Source organism: Ornithodoros turicata, chromosome 3 (genome assembly GCF_037126465.1).
Source record: "Ornithodoros turicata isolate Travis chromosome 3, ASM3712646v1, whole genome shotgun sequence".
Lineage (NCBI taxonomy): Eukaryota > Metazoa > Arthropoda > Arachnida > Ixodida > Argasidae > Ornithodoros > Ornithodoros turicata.
This window is the reverse complement of record NC_088203.1, coordinates 27,797,787-27,811,931: the sequence shown is the minus strand read 5'-3', so window position 1 is coordinate 27,811,931 and position 14,145 is coordinate 27,797,787. Positions and strand designations below refer to the sequence as shown.

The 14,145-nt window shown below is 44.0% G+C and overlaps 1 protein-coding gene and 2 long non-coding RNA genes across 4 annotated transcripts in view; 2 read left to right on the top strand and 1 right to left on the bottom strand.

Annotated features, from left to right (window-relative positions):
• The window catches only part of LOC135388335 (uncharacterized), an 83,921-nt gene that overhangs the window by 54,516 nt on the left and 15,260 nt on the right, over window positions 1–14,145 (top strand). The gene's annotated exons all lie outside the window — the stretch shown is intronic.
• On the bottom strand, window positions 2,425–4,419 carry LOC135390114 (uncharacterized). The gene is made up of 2 exons (XR_010421716.1): window positions 3,872–4,419; window positions 2,425–3,096 (listed from the first exon to the last, which is right to left on the bottom strand). It is a non-coding gene; the product is annotated as an uncharacterized LOC135390114 (long non-coding RNA).
• On the top strand, window positions 8,090–13,298 carry LOC135390113 (uncharacterized). Its single transcript, XR_010421715.1, has 2 exons — window positions 8,090–8,267; window positions 11,769–13,298. It is a non-coding gene; the product is annotated as an uncharacterized LOC135390113 (long non-coding RNA).

Genomic DNA, 14,145 nt, shown 5'->3' with positions numbered 1-14,145 from the left:
TTAACCAATGTATTGTTATAGATTTTATTTCCTCTTGTGTTCGTGTCCCATGGTCTTCCAGGTTCTCTGCTGTTCACATACATCTGTCAGAACTTCCTGCTATTGCACTGATGGTTCTCACGTATAGGAATATTAGACTTTTTATAATACAACTTGTAATTTTGTTTGTAATCATATTGATTAAGAATATCTTCTTTGAATAAATGTGGCGCTCGTTTCTCATTTTGATAGGGTGTAGCTATTACTTCTCTACATTTGGAGGATTGGTTCTCTATTAATGTTATGTGCTGATTCGAATTATTTCCTTGTGTCTGTGCTATTCAAATCATAAGAAACTGATTATTTGTGTCATGTTGGAATATTAAAGTTAGCTACTGTGCTGGAAATTACTTACATCTATCAGGTTCTCAAGTCTCAGAATTTTTATAATAAAAATTGTAATTTTGATTGTAATCGTAATGATTAAAAATATATTCTTTGATTAAAATGTGCTATCCCTTCTGATTCATTGAAAACGCGTGATTACCACTAATAAAAAATATTGCGTTTGATCCGTGACACCCCTTCAATGCTATTGCATCATACCTGTAATAAGTATAACCTTTGTTACATGTATTGTGTTTCTTCTGCTTCAGGTTTTTGACCGGGTTTTTCTCCTTCACATAGAGTCATAACATAATTCCTGACACTAATGACTTTAATAAATATATTTTCACTTGTACTTTTGTGTACGGCTATCCTTTGCATGTAAATCGCCTACTGCACACCTGTTGTAGCTGGAAAAAAAATTGCGATTCAATTCGGCACAGACTGAAAAATGACGAAAGAAGTCGGCCCAGGATGAAAAATGTTAGCTGGTAAGCGCTCACGCAACCATCCGGCCACGCTCCACCCACTGCAGCAGCCCTCCACACGAGCGCCGCCTGTCGCGCACAGGAAAAAGTCGCGAAAAAATTCGGTGTGGATTGAAAAATGACGAAAGAAGTAGAGATACCTCTTTAACGCCATTGAGTCATACCCATATGGAAGCTGTGAAATTGGTAATGAGTAAGTATATTCTTTATTATGTGTATTGTGTTTCTTCTGTTACAGGTCGTGAAGGTTTTTCGGCTGGGTTTTTCTCCTTCACCTGATTGGCATCACAATTGGCACAATTCCCAGCACAATTGGCTTTAATAAATATATCGCAACTTGATTGGCATTACAATTGGCATTAATAAATATATTTTCACTCGTACTTTTTGTGTATGACCCTTCTTTGCATGTCTCTGCATGTTATAAGCTCGCGCACAACCCTCCGCACTGGCGCGCGCGGGGAAAAATACGCGAAAAAAGTCGGCGCAGACGCGACGGTGGCGCTGCCCTGGTGGCAATATCGGTCAAATGGACCCCACCTATTACTACTCTCCAGAAGCGGAAGAAGCGAACTGGAGTTCTAGCAGGTCGGCAACACTATTCGGAAACTATACGATAAAGGAAGCTCTAAAATCAGAAATCAACAGCGACTTCAAAGGAATCAGGTGATTGACTTATTATGTTTTCAAGTACGATTCCTCTTCGTCTGGGTGCCGTTCAATTCAGGCGACGCCGAGAATGGGCAGTCAATACTGTTGTGGGAGATGTATTCCATGCAGCACACACACACATACATCGCATGAATACAGAGTCTCTCGTTTTGCCGTTGCGTGTGGTTGGTCCACATACCCATCACACATGCACACCACACACATGCACACCACATTCCCCTGTATCCGTCTCCTGTGCCGCACGGCGCATAAGCTGGGCTTCTGCGCGCCGACGTTTACGTTTGACTTTGGCAAGTGTGCGTATGGCGATTCGGTTCGGCAGTAGGCTTAGACGGGAAACGAATAGTTATACGGAAGTAATGCGAGGTTCAGTATGGTTTAGTATTGATGGAGCGTCACAGTTATTTCGCCAGCAACGGTAGTACGATTTGCCGCACGCCGTTTACTGGCCCTCTCGGCGGCACGTGTCGGCAGACTCTGTGTCGAATCATTCCATTCTCTTGCGAAGCGAAAATAAATACCACCCGACGTAGAAGTCGACTTGTTGCCGCAAGTTTTGATGCAACAGCTCACACAACCTGTCTTATTACGCATTCTTGCACAAAAAGCGAGGAAACTACAAGGCGCTGAATGCATACAAGCACAGATCAAGCGGACCTATACCCATTGACACAGGACGGGAGTAGTAATGGAACAACCCAAGATTTACACAGAAAATCCACGGCAAGTATTGCACATTTTACTTTAAATTATTTTAAAATTATTTTAAAATTTTTTAAAAAATTTAAATTTTTAAAATTTTGAAATTTGGCAAAATCTGACTCAGTGCAATACTTGTCGTGGATTTTCTATGTAAAACTCGGGTTGTAGGAAATAAAAAACTAGATAGAAAGGAAGCAGACAGTGGGAAATGATTTATTTGAAAATCAACGACGCCATCTTGAAGAAATCACGCCGGTGCGGGCGACTGGAGCACGACGGTTGCAGAGGCAGGTGGCACGCTAGTTCCAAGGCATCACACCAGATGGCGCCAGCATCGTAGCTCTATACGAGAAACACAGAGAACAAGAAAGTACTAGCGACACGTAAAAATGGCAACACTGCTCGACAAGTCTAACCATGCCAGAGCGCGGGGAAAAGGCCTAACCGCTACTGCTAAACAGCACGGAGAAAACACTACACATCGGGGGGAAAGGCTTAAGGCAATCGACAAGGCCTAACCACAGCGTCACAACACTTCGCGGCTAACACAAGGCGGGAACCACACGATGGTAAACGTGCGTCAACAGGCTTGGACACCGCTAAACAAGTCTAAACATGCGAGAAAAGGCTTAACACGAGCACGGTAAAACAACGCGCAAACATCGGTAAATCACTCACCTTTTTCCCCGCTGCGACGGAGCGTCCGCTCTCGTCGACAGCCAGGGATCAAGTGACGACGGAGCGAACGACCGCACGTCTTCTCCCAACGAGAGCCAGAGGTGGACTGACGTAAACGCCACTCTACGGGTGCTACGCATGCGCGCGCTCGTAGCGCCCTCTGCGCGCTCCTACCGCCACCTGCGAGAGGCTAAGAGAGAAGAGCATTCCTGCGTCCCCTGCTGGCCGTTCTCATTGGTCCAGACATCATCCTATTGTCTCAGGGCTACACTGTTTTTTTTCCACTAATGCTCCTCTAGACAAGGTCAATCTGCAGTGAAGCCACGGTATGACGTCCTCATGCACCTGCGTGGCTCAAGGACGCGTGCGCTCTAGACAGGGGACCTATTATTTATTGAATCACTATCCCAAGGTTATTTCCTTTATTCTTCTATAACGATTGCATAGGAAACTATTGCAGAAGAGCACCATGCATGAAAGCTGATCGTAGGAATTCCAAAGTCTTACTAAATGAGACTTGCAAAAGAACAAAATATCCCAACATGTAACCCCATCAACGGCTAATAAGAGGACTAGGCACTCAACAAATCAACGCGCGCAGAACTCAGGGCAGCACTATCGTCAAGACGACAATGTTCCTTGTCAAAAAAGACAAAATACAAAGCGTTAACAAAGGAAACCATGCATATCGGGGCATGTCAGGACACGTCAGGACAAATTCGCACGACTGTTGGGCAACAGAGGAAAACGAACACTTGAACAGAGTGAAAAGACGCTCACTATCATCGGACACGTACACTACATTCCCTCATTGTAAATCCGCTCGTCACAAAATCCACCTGCATCGTCGAACACCATTCACCAGTGACGAACCACACATCCGCACCCCATCAGAGGCAGACAGAACCCCACCTAAGCTACGCTCTTCTACTGACGATCAACGCAATTGCCAAGATCATAATTACCGTGTCTACATCCGCCAGTGTCCAAGAGAGAAGTGAATCCTTGCGTCCCCTGCAGGCCAGTCTCATTGGTCCAGACATCATCCTATTGTCTCAGGGCTACACAGTTTTTTTCCACTAATGCTCCTCTAGACAAGGTCAACCTGAAACAATAGTCTCTCGGTATGCGGTCATCATGCAGGTGCGTGGCTCAAGGACGCGTACGCTCTAGACAGGGCACCTGTTATTTATTGAATCACTATCCCTAGATTATTTCCTTTATTCTACTATAATGATTGCGTAGGGAACTATTGCAGAAAAACACCATAGACAAGAGGAGATTGTAGCATTTCATTCCCAAAGTCTTACTGTACAGGGAAAAAAAAAATGGTTCAGCAAGACATAAAGTCACACACCTGTCCCCCTCGCGGTTACTCTCTGAACTAAATGAATCGCAAAATTATTAAGAATTGCTCTACTCCCATTCAAGGCAGCACTATCGTCAAGAATATGCCTTGTACAAAAGGAAAAAAACTACAGGCAGAAGGAAAGCATGTCAGAACAAGCCCAGGCATGTCAGCACATGTTTGTCAGACAAGGGGGGAAAAAGCGAAAAGAAACAAAGAAGGAAACCAGCATCAAACTATTTCTTCTTATTCAAAAACAGTGCTCATCATAAATCTGCCCAGGACAATACACACTATTTTTCTATTGCCACACTTTTTTCCAGTAACGGTCAATGCATTGCTACAGACTGCGTGACGTCATCACATCCTGTCTGAAGAAGAAGACACCGGCAAAGACTCCTATTATTTATTGAATCGCAAGATTATTTCCTTTGTCCTACTCTTAATGACATTGATTCTCTCATTAAAATTCAACAAAAAGCACCCCGCATATTAACGATTTTCACCCCAAAGGCTCATCATGGTCATTAGAATTACAGTAAACTGCCACTGCTCTTTTAAAATAATAAGTGAGACCACTCAACATCACCTCCAGGCTTATGTAATACATGACCCTTTCTATGCTCATACATTCGTTGTCTGAGGCTACACCTGCGAGCAAAAAAGGCGCGGAAGCCGGGTGGGCAAAGTTCCATTCGCGCATTGCGAGCAAAAAGGCGCGAAAGCACAAGACGGGAGCCTTTACGGGAACACGATGGCATTCCTATACTATATTAATGATTATTGCATTGCAGTTTAGAAAAACTACAACTAAACTATAATTTTAGGAGCCCAACTTTCTATGGAAACTATAATTGCCCTATTACTTGGATCGCTACTAATGAAGCGCTCCAATTTTTTCTCTCTTCCCATTTCAGCCTTGTCATGCAGGGAAGCAGACTCATATCCAAAATAATTAATTTACACTGAGGGTGCCGTGCTTCAGGAATTCCTATCCTGCGCTCAGATGCAAGCATTTCTTCACGGATACCTTTAACAGCTGACTTCCTCAACATATCGAACACCCAACAAAATCAAACAAACAATCAGAGAAACCCTCTTCTCAGCTGCACCATGCGACTTTCTTCTGCGTAAAATCGGTGATTTGAAGAAGAGAGCAGCGAAAAATTGCGCGCGCTTGTGCTCGACCTGAAGCATATGCCAATAAACCAAGAAAAAGGCACTCATGTCTGGTATCTGATAGTGCCACATACACAGACGCATTGTCTCAAAGAAAGCACAGGACACGGATACACAAATTTCCTTAGGTGAGCAGGGAAAAGGCTTAAGACCACAGGTCACGACACATCGCCACGCGGCTAGCACAACATGACACCAACAAGATACTAGCAGCGGGAAGAACTGCTACACTGCTAAACAAGTCCAGACATGCCACGATGGCGTCACAAATCAGGAAGAAAAAAAAAGCAAAAAGAAAAAAAAGCACACGCACGCACAGAGGACAACGCATTAAACACACGGAGCGCTCAGGAATAATCGTAGCGTCACCGCACATCGCTACGAAGCTAAACGTCTAACACAAGACGACACCAACAAGATATTAGCGAAGGGTAAAAATTGCAACACTACCGAACAAGTCCAGACATGCGACATCGCATACAAAACACTGCTCATCGGGGAAAAGGCCTAAGCCTGCGGCGGATCATCATAGAGCGTACACAACTTCATTTTTTCTATTTTGCGTAAACTAAACGCGGTCTGCTTGGAAAACGACGTACAAATTTTCTTAAGGAGCAGAGAAATATTTCTACTCCGTGCTCAGATACCAGCATTTCTGCTCAAAAACCTGCAAAATTAAACACTGCTTACTTCGTCAAGATATCGAACAAAATCAAACAAACAACTCCACTTCCACTGGTAGAACACTATTCAGCTTTTACGTAGGAGGCTTTCTTCTACATAAAAAGTAGAGAAAATAAGAAAAGAGCAGCGAAATATTACACGCACTTTTGCTCGCATAGCTATAAGAGAAAAAAATAAATAAAATAACGACGCACACGCTAATAAACTGTGACAAAGACACCCATTTCTGCTATCAGATAATTATTGCATAATGCTAAATACTCATTTGCATTGGCCCTGCGTGAAGAAACCACAGGACAGGGATACACAATCTATCTTAAGCGAGCACGGAAAGTCACTTCTACTCGAACAGCTTAATACCATAAAGTCTGAATTTTTGCAAAGAAAATAAAGCCTGAACAGCGCTACGAAGGTGACAGACACATACTAACAAACAAACAAACACTTCTTCGAGTCTGTATTATCTTTTAAAAAATAACGGAAGCACACATAAAAAAAAAATCAAATCGGCTAGGTAGCCTTCCAGACGTTGTGCCTTAAAGTTGGCTGCACGCAATGTGCGGAAGCATGCTGTGAAGCCAACTTGCGGTTTTGCTGGATGCACATGAAGTCCGATTCCAATTGGAAATCGCGCTAAGGACGTGCCAAACGTGGAATTTTCGCAAGATTAATCCCAATACCTGGAATTCTGTTCATTTTAGCGGGAATGCTGGCGCTTGTGCTCCATTATTCGAAATTTTCGAATATTCGAATTTCTCGATTATCAAATTTTCGAATACGAATAGGGTTCGAATATCAACAATATTCGAACAATATTCGAAAGTTCGAATATTCGCACACCTCTAGTGAATACTGACACTCAACGATATATAACAAAAAACAAACAAATTCCATTCTCATGAACTCTCCTCTGCCGAGCGGCTTTCTCCTGCTCTACCTGGATGCTGACTTTTTCCCCCCTCACCTACATTCTGAGTAAAAACAGTGACAGAAGAAAAGAACCGCGAAAAATTACACGCATTTGTGTCACAGGACAGGGATACACAAATTTCCTTAAGTGAGCAGGGAAAAGGCTTAAGTCGGTACCGCTCAGGAATAATCGGAGAATCACCGCGTATCGCTACGCGGCTAGCGCTTGAACAGCGCTACGAACGTGACAGATACATACTAACAAACAAACGTAAAATAAAATAAAATAATCATTCCAGCATCGCTGGCTGCAAGCTTGGGTACCCAACAGAGCAGCGCGCTCCTATCAACACGCCTTGGGCTGACCTTACACACCCGAAGCCTTTTCTGAATGCATTCTGCCGGCGCTGGAATAAAAGATTTATCGCGAGGGTACTACGATGTCAGCTCTGTTGCTGTTTAAGTGATAAAACAGTGCGCTTACTCGGGCAATCGTGCGCGTCCAAACCGCGAGAACGGGTCCGCGTTGCGCTCGCGCCGCGGGGAATCGCACGCGTCGCGAGTCCAAACGCGAGACCGGGCACGCGCGCGCGCTTCGCGGTTCGGGCGCACTGTTTTATCACTTAAACAGCAACAGAGCTGACATCGTAGTACCCTCGCGATAAATCTTTTATTCCAGCGCCGGCAGAATGCATTCAGAAAAGGCTTCGGGTGTGTAAGGTCAGCCCAAGGCGTGTTGATAGGAGCGCGCTGCTCTGTTGGGTACCCAAGCTTGCAGCCAGCGATGCTGGAATGATTATTTTATTTTATTTTATTTGGAGTCATTATCGGCTCACCTATTTAGTGAAGACCTATGAACACGGTTTGGTTTAAAAATGATGAGAGCTACAGTGTGTAGCGAATGATGTTCACATTTACGCGTCTGTATAATGATCGTTGCGTAGAAGCACGGCACCGTTTTCTTCGTATAGCGAACATGCATTCCTTTCTTTCTTTATTGGTTCGCGCCGGCCGAGTGACGATATCCTATTACATCCGGAACGAGGACCGATTGTCTTGCGTAAGCATACATGTCTGTGCCGTCTTTTGACGATGGCAGGATAATTATTGACCTGAGGAATAATATGGATTTATGTGGTTGTGAAAATAGACTTTGTGTTTGTGAGTGTGAAAATGTTAGTGTGTGTGTGTGTGTGCCTGTGTGTGTGCGCGCGCGCACGCGCTGGGACCCCACTTGACAAGTAAGTGTTTGCCTTTTCGTGTGGCACGAGTGATACATTTATGTACTATTGCGTGAAATAGTGGTTTAAAAAATAAGGGCAGTCGCGTTTGCATTGCTATCTGTAGGATAGGACGAGCGTTTTTAATGGAATTGCCTCGCGAACCTGGCGAAGTCTTTGTTTTGGCCAGGGTATTTTATGAGTGCCTGACGCCGGTCCTGCTGTTGTTTGTTTGTTTGTTAGTATGTATCTGTCACGTTCGTAGCGCTGTTCAAGCGCTAGCCGCGTAGCGATACGCGGTGATTCTCCGATTATTCCTGAGCGGTACCGACTTAAGCCTTTTCCCTGCTCACTTAAGGAAATTTGTGTATCCCTGTCCTGTGACACAAATGCGTGTAATTTTTCGCGGTTCTTTTCTTCTGTCACTGTTTTTACTCAGAATGTAGGTGAGGGGGGAAAAAGTCAGCATCCAGGTAGAGCAGGAGAAAGCCGCTCGGCAGAGGAGAGTTCATGAGAATGGAATTTGTTTGTTTTTTGTTATATATCGTTGAGTGTCAGTATTCACTAGAGGTGTGCGAATATTCGAACTTTCGAATATTGTTCGAATATTGTTGATATTCGAACCCTATTCGTATTCGAAAATTTGATAATCGAGAAATTCGAATATTCGAAAATTTCGAATAATGGAGCACAAGCGCCAGCATTCCCGCTAAAATGAACAGAATTCCAGGTATTGGGATTAATCTTGCGAAAATTCCACGTTTGGCACGTCCTTAGCGCGATTTCCAATTGGAATCGGACTTCATGTGCATCCAGCAAAACCGCAAGTTGGCTTCACAGCATGCTTCCGCACATTGCGTGCAGCCAACTTTAAGGCACAACGTCTGGAAGGCTACCTAGCCGATTTGATTTTTTTTTTTATGTGTGCTTCCGTTATTTTTTAAAAGATAATACAGACTCGAAGAAGTGTTTGTTTGTTTGTTAGTATGTGTCTGTCACCTTCGTAGCGCTGTTCAGGCTTTATTTTCTTTGCAAAAATTCAGACTTTATGGTATTAAGCTGTTCGAGTAGAAGTGACTTTCCGTGCTCGCTTAAGATAGATTGTGTATCCCTGTCCTGTGGTTTCTTCACGCAGGGCCAATGCAAATGAGTATTTAGCATTATGCAATAATTATCTGATAGCAGAAATGGGTGTCTTTGTCACAGTTTATTAGCGTGTGCGTCGTTATTTTATTTATTTTTTTCTCTTATAGCTATGCGAGCAAAAGTGCGTGTAATATTTCGCTGCTCTTTTCTTATTTTCTCTACTTTTTATGTAGAAGAAAGCCTCCTACGTAAAAGCTGAATAGTGTTCTACCAGTGGAAGTGGGGTTGTTTGTTTGATTTTGTTCGATATCTTAACGAAGTAAGCAGAGCTTAATTTTGCAGGTTTTTGAGCAGAAATGCTGGTATCTGAGCACGGAGTACAAATTTCTATATTTCTCTGCTCCCTAAGAAAATTTGTACGTCGTTTTCCAAGCAGACCGCGTTTAGTTTACGCAAAATAGAAAAATGAAGTTGTGTACGCTCTATGATGATCCGCCGCAGGCTTAGGCCTTTTCCCCGATGAGCAGTGTTTTGTATGCGATGTCGCATGTCTGGACTTGTTCGGTAGTGTTGCAATTTTTACCCTTCGCTAATATCTTGTTGGTGTCGTCTTGTGTTAGACGTTTAGCTTCGTAGCGATGTGCGGTGACGCTACGATTATTCCTGAGCGCTCCGTGTGTTTAATGCGTTGTCCTCTGTGCGTGCGTGTGCTTTTTTTCTTTTTGCTTTTTTTTTCTTCCTGATTTGTGACGCCATCGTGGCATGTCTGGACTTGTTTAGCAGTGTAGCAGTTCTTCCCGCTGCTAGTATCTTGTTGGTGTCATGTTGTGCTAGCCGCGTGGCGATGTGTCGTGACCTGTGGTCTTAAGCCTTTTCCCTGCTCACCTAAGGAAATTTGTGTATCCGTGTCCTGTGCTTTCTTTGAGACAATGCGTCTGTGTATGTGGCACTATCAGATACCAGACATGAGTGCCTTTTTCTTGGTTTATTGGCATATGCTTCAGGTCGAGCACAAGCGCGCGCAATTTTTCGCTGCTCTCTTCTTCAAATCACCGATTTTACGCAGAAGAAAGTCGCATGGTGCAGCTGAGAAGAGGGTTTCTCTGATTGTTTGTTTGATTTTGTTGGGTGTTCGATATGTTGAGGAAGTCAGCTGTTAAAGGTATCCGTGAAGAAATGCTTGCATCTGAGCGCAGGATAGGAATTCCTGAAGCACGGCACCCTCAGTGTAAATTAATTATTTTGGATATGAGTCTGCTTCCCTGCATGACAAGGCTGAAATGGGAAGAGAGAAAAAATTGGAGCGCTTCATTAGTAGCGATCCAAGTAATAGGGCAATTATAGTTTCCATAGAAAGTTGGGCTCCTAAAATTATAGTTTAGTTGTAGTTTTTCTAAACTGCAATGCAATAATCATTAATATAGTATAGGAATGCCATCGTGTTCCCGTAAAGGCTCCCGTCTTGTGCTTTCGCGCCTTTTTGCTCGCAATGCGCGAATGGAACTTTGCCCACCCGGCTTCCGCGCCTTTTTTGCTCGCAGGTGTAGCCTCAGACAACGAATGTATGAGCATAGAAAGGGTCATGTATTACATAAGCCTGGAGGTGATGTTGAGTGGTCTCACTTATTATTTTAAAAGAGCAGTGGCAGTTTACTGTAATTCTAATGACCATGATGAGCCTTTGGGGTGAAAATCGTTAATATGCGGGGTGCTTTTTGTTGAATTTTAATGAGAGAATCAATGTCATTAAGAGTAGGACAAAGGAAATAATCTTGCGATTCAATAAATAATAGGAGTCTTTGCCGGTGTCTTCTTCTTCAGACAGGATGTGATGACGTCACGCAGTCTGTAGCAATGCATTGACCGTTACTGGAAAAAAGTGTGGCAATAGAAAAATAGTGTGTATTGTCCTGGGCAGATTTATGATGAGCACTGTTTTTGAATAAGAAGAAATAGTTTGATGCTGGTTTCCTTCTTTGTTTCTTTTCGCTTTTTCCCCCCTTGTCTGACAAACATGTGCTGACATGCCTGGGCTTGTTCTGACATGCTTTCCTTCTGCATGTAGTTTTTTTCCTTTTGTACAAGGCATATTCTTGACGATAGTGCTGCCTTGAATGGGAGTAGAGCAATTCTTAATAATTTTGCGATTCATTTAGTTCAGAGAGTAACCGCGAGGGGGACAGGTGTGTGACTTTATGTCTTGCTGAACCATTTTTTTTTTTCCCTGTACAGTAAGACTTTGGGAATGAAATGCTACAATCTCCTCTTGTCTATGGTGCTTTTCTGCAATAGTTCCCTACGCAATCATTATAGTAGAATAAAGGAAATAATCTAGGGATAGTGATTCAATAAATAACAGGTGCCCTGTCTAGAGCGTACGCGTCCTTGAGCCACGCACCTGCATGATGACCGCATACCGAGAGACTATTGTTTCAGGTTGACCTTGTCTAGAGGAGCATTAGTGGAAAAAGACTGTGTAGCCCTGAGACAATAGGATGATGTCTGGACCAATGAGACTGGCCTGCAGGGGACGCAAGGATTCACTTCTCTCTTGGACGCTGGCGGATGTAGACACGGTAATTATGATCCTGGCAATTGCGTTGATCGTCAGTAGAAGAGCGTAGCTTAGGTGGGGTTCTGTCTGCCTCTGATGGGGTGCGGATGTGTGGTTCGTCACTGGTGAATGGTGTTCGACGATGCAGGTGGATTTTGTGACGAGCGGATTTACAATGAGGGAATGTAGTGTACGTGTCCGATGATAGTGAGCGTCTTTTCACTCTGTTCAAGTGTTCGTTTTCCTCTGTTGCCCAACAGTCGTGCGAATTTGTCCTGACGTGTCCTGACATGCCCCGATATGCATGGTTTCCTTTGTTAACGCTTTGTATTTTGTCTTTTTTGACAAGGAACATTGTCGTCTTGACGATAGTGCTGCCCTGAGTTCTGCGCGCGTTGATTTGTTGAGTGCCTAGTCCTCTTATTAGCCGTTGATGGGGTTACATGTTGGGATATTTTGTTCTTTTGCAAGTCTCATTTAGTAAGACTTTGGAATTCCTACGATCAGCTTTCATGCATGGTGCTCTTCTGCAATAGTTTCCTATGCAATCGTTATAGAAGAATAAAGGAAATAACCTTGGGATAGTGATTCAATAAATAATAGGTCCCCTGTCTAGAGCGCACGCGTCCTTGAGCCACGCAGGTGCATGAGGACGTCATACCGTGGCTTCACTGCAGATTGACCTTGTCTAGAGGAGCATTAGTGGAAAAAAACAGTGTAGCCCTGAGACAATAGGATGATGTCTGGACCAATGAGAACGGCCAGCAGGGGACGCAGGAATGCTCTTCTCTCTTAGCCTCTCGCAGGTGGCGGTAGGAGCGCGCAGAGGGCGCTACGAGCGCGCGCATGCGTAGCACTGCGTAGCGCTGCGTCGTCACTTGATCCCTGGCTGTCGACGAGAGCGGACGCTCCGTCGCAGCGGGGAAAAAGGTGAGTGATTTACCGATGTTTGCGCGTTGTTTTACCGTGCTCGTGTTAAGCCTTTTCTCGCATGTTTAGACTTGTTTAGCGGTGTCCAAGCCTGTTGACGCACGTTTACCATCGTGTGGTTCCCGCCTTGTGTTAGCCGCGAAGTGTTGTGACGCTGTGGTTAGGCCTTGTCGATTGCCTTAAGCCTTTCCCCCCGATGTGTAGTGTTTTCTCCGTGCTGTTTAGCAGTAGCGGTTAGGCCTTTTCCCCGCGCTCTGGCATGGTTAGACTTGTCGAGCAGTGTTGCCATTTTTACGTGTCGCTAGTACTTTCTTGTTCTCTGTGTTTCTCGTATAGAGCTACGATGCTGGCGCCATCTGGTGTGATGCCTTGGAACTAGCGTGCCACCTGCCTCTGCAACCGTCGTGCTCCAGTCGCCCGCACCGGCGTGATTTCTTCAAGATGGCGTCGTTGATTTTCAAATAAATCATTTCCCACTGTCTGCTTCCTTTCTATCTAGTTTTTTATTTCCTACAACCCGAGTTTTACATAGAAAATCCACGACAAGTATTGCACTGAGTCAGATTTTGCCAAATTTCAAAATTTTAAAAATTTAAATTTTTTAAAAAATTTTAAAGTAATTTTAAAATAATTTAAAGTAAAATGTGCAATACTTGCCGTGGATTTTCTGTGTAAATCTTGGGTTGTTCCATTACTACTGACGGGCGCTCAGTGTTGCTTGCAACACGTCCTTCACGCGGTGGTACAGAGCCGCTGCTCCTCACATTTCAAAAATTTTTGCGAGGTCTGCGCCCTTTTCAGTCGAGATATTCCTTAACTATTTTTTTATCGGTCAATAATCGTAAAAGTAACAGAAGCCTGCAACCAAATTTCTTCCGAAGTATAAAATAACCGTGATATTTAAAGGTTGACATTGAAATACGATATCAAACCACAGACCAGTGTTTTCGAAAGATCGCTAGAAGATAATGAGGCCTGTGCAGGACATGGGAAAACATGGGGATGCGTCAGAAGCGTATTATGCGTGCCGAACGAGGCAGCAGGGTGTGTTATTACAATTCCCTCTCGTAACTCACGGCATCCCCCTACTCTGACTCCGGTGTGGCAAAATGGATTCCAATGTCACGTGACCACACATTACGTCCCTGCACAAGCCTCATTCACTCGCGACTACTCTCCTCCTTATAAAACTTACGTGCCGCAACAGTTGGGTTTCACTTGCGCTTTTGCATGCAAAGCATATTATGATTCAAAATATTGAACGTCAACTTTTCACTCTTAGCATTTTCCGTGGCATGTCGGAGGAACTCGATTCGATTCGAAAGCATT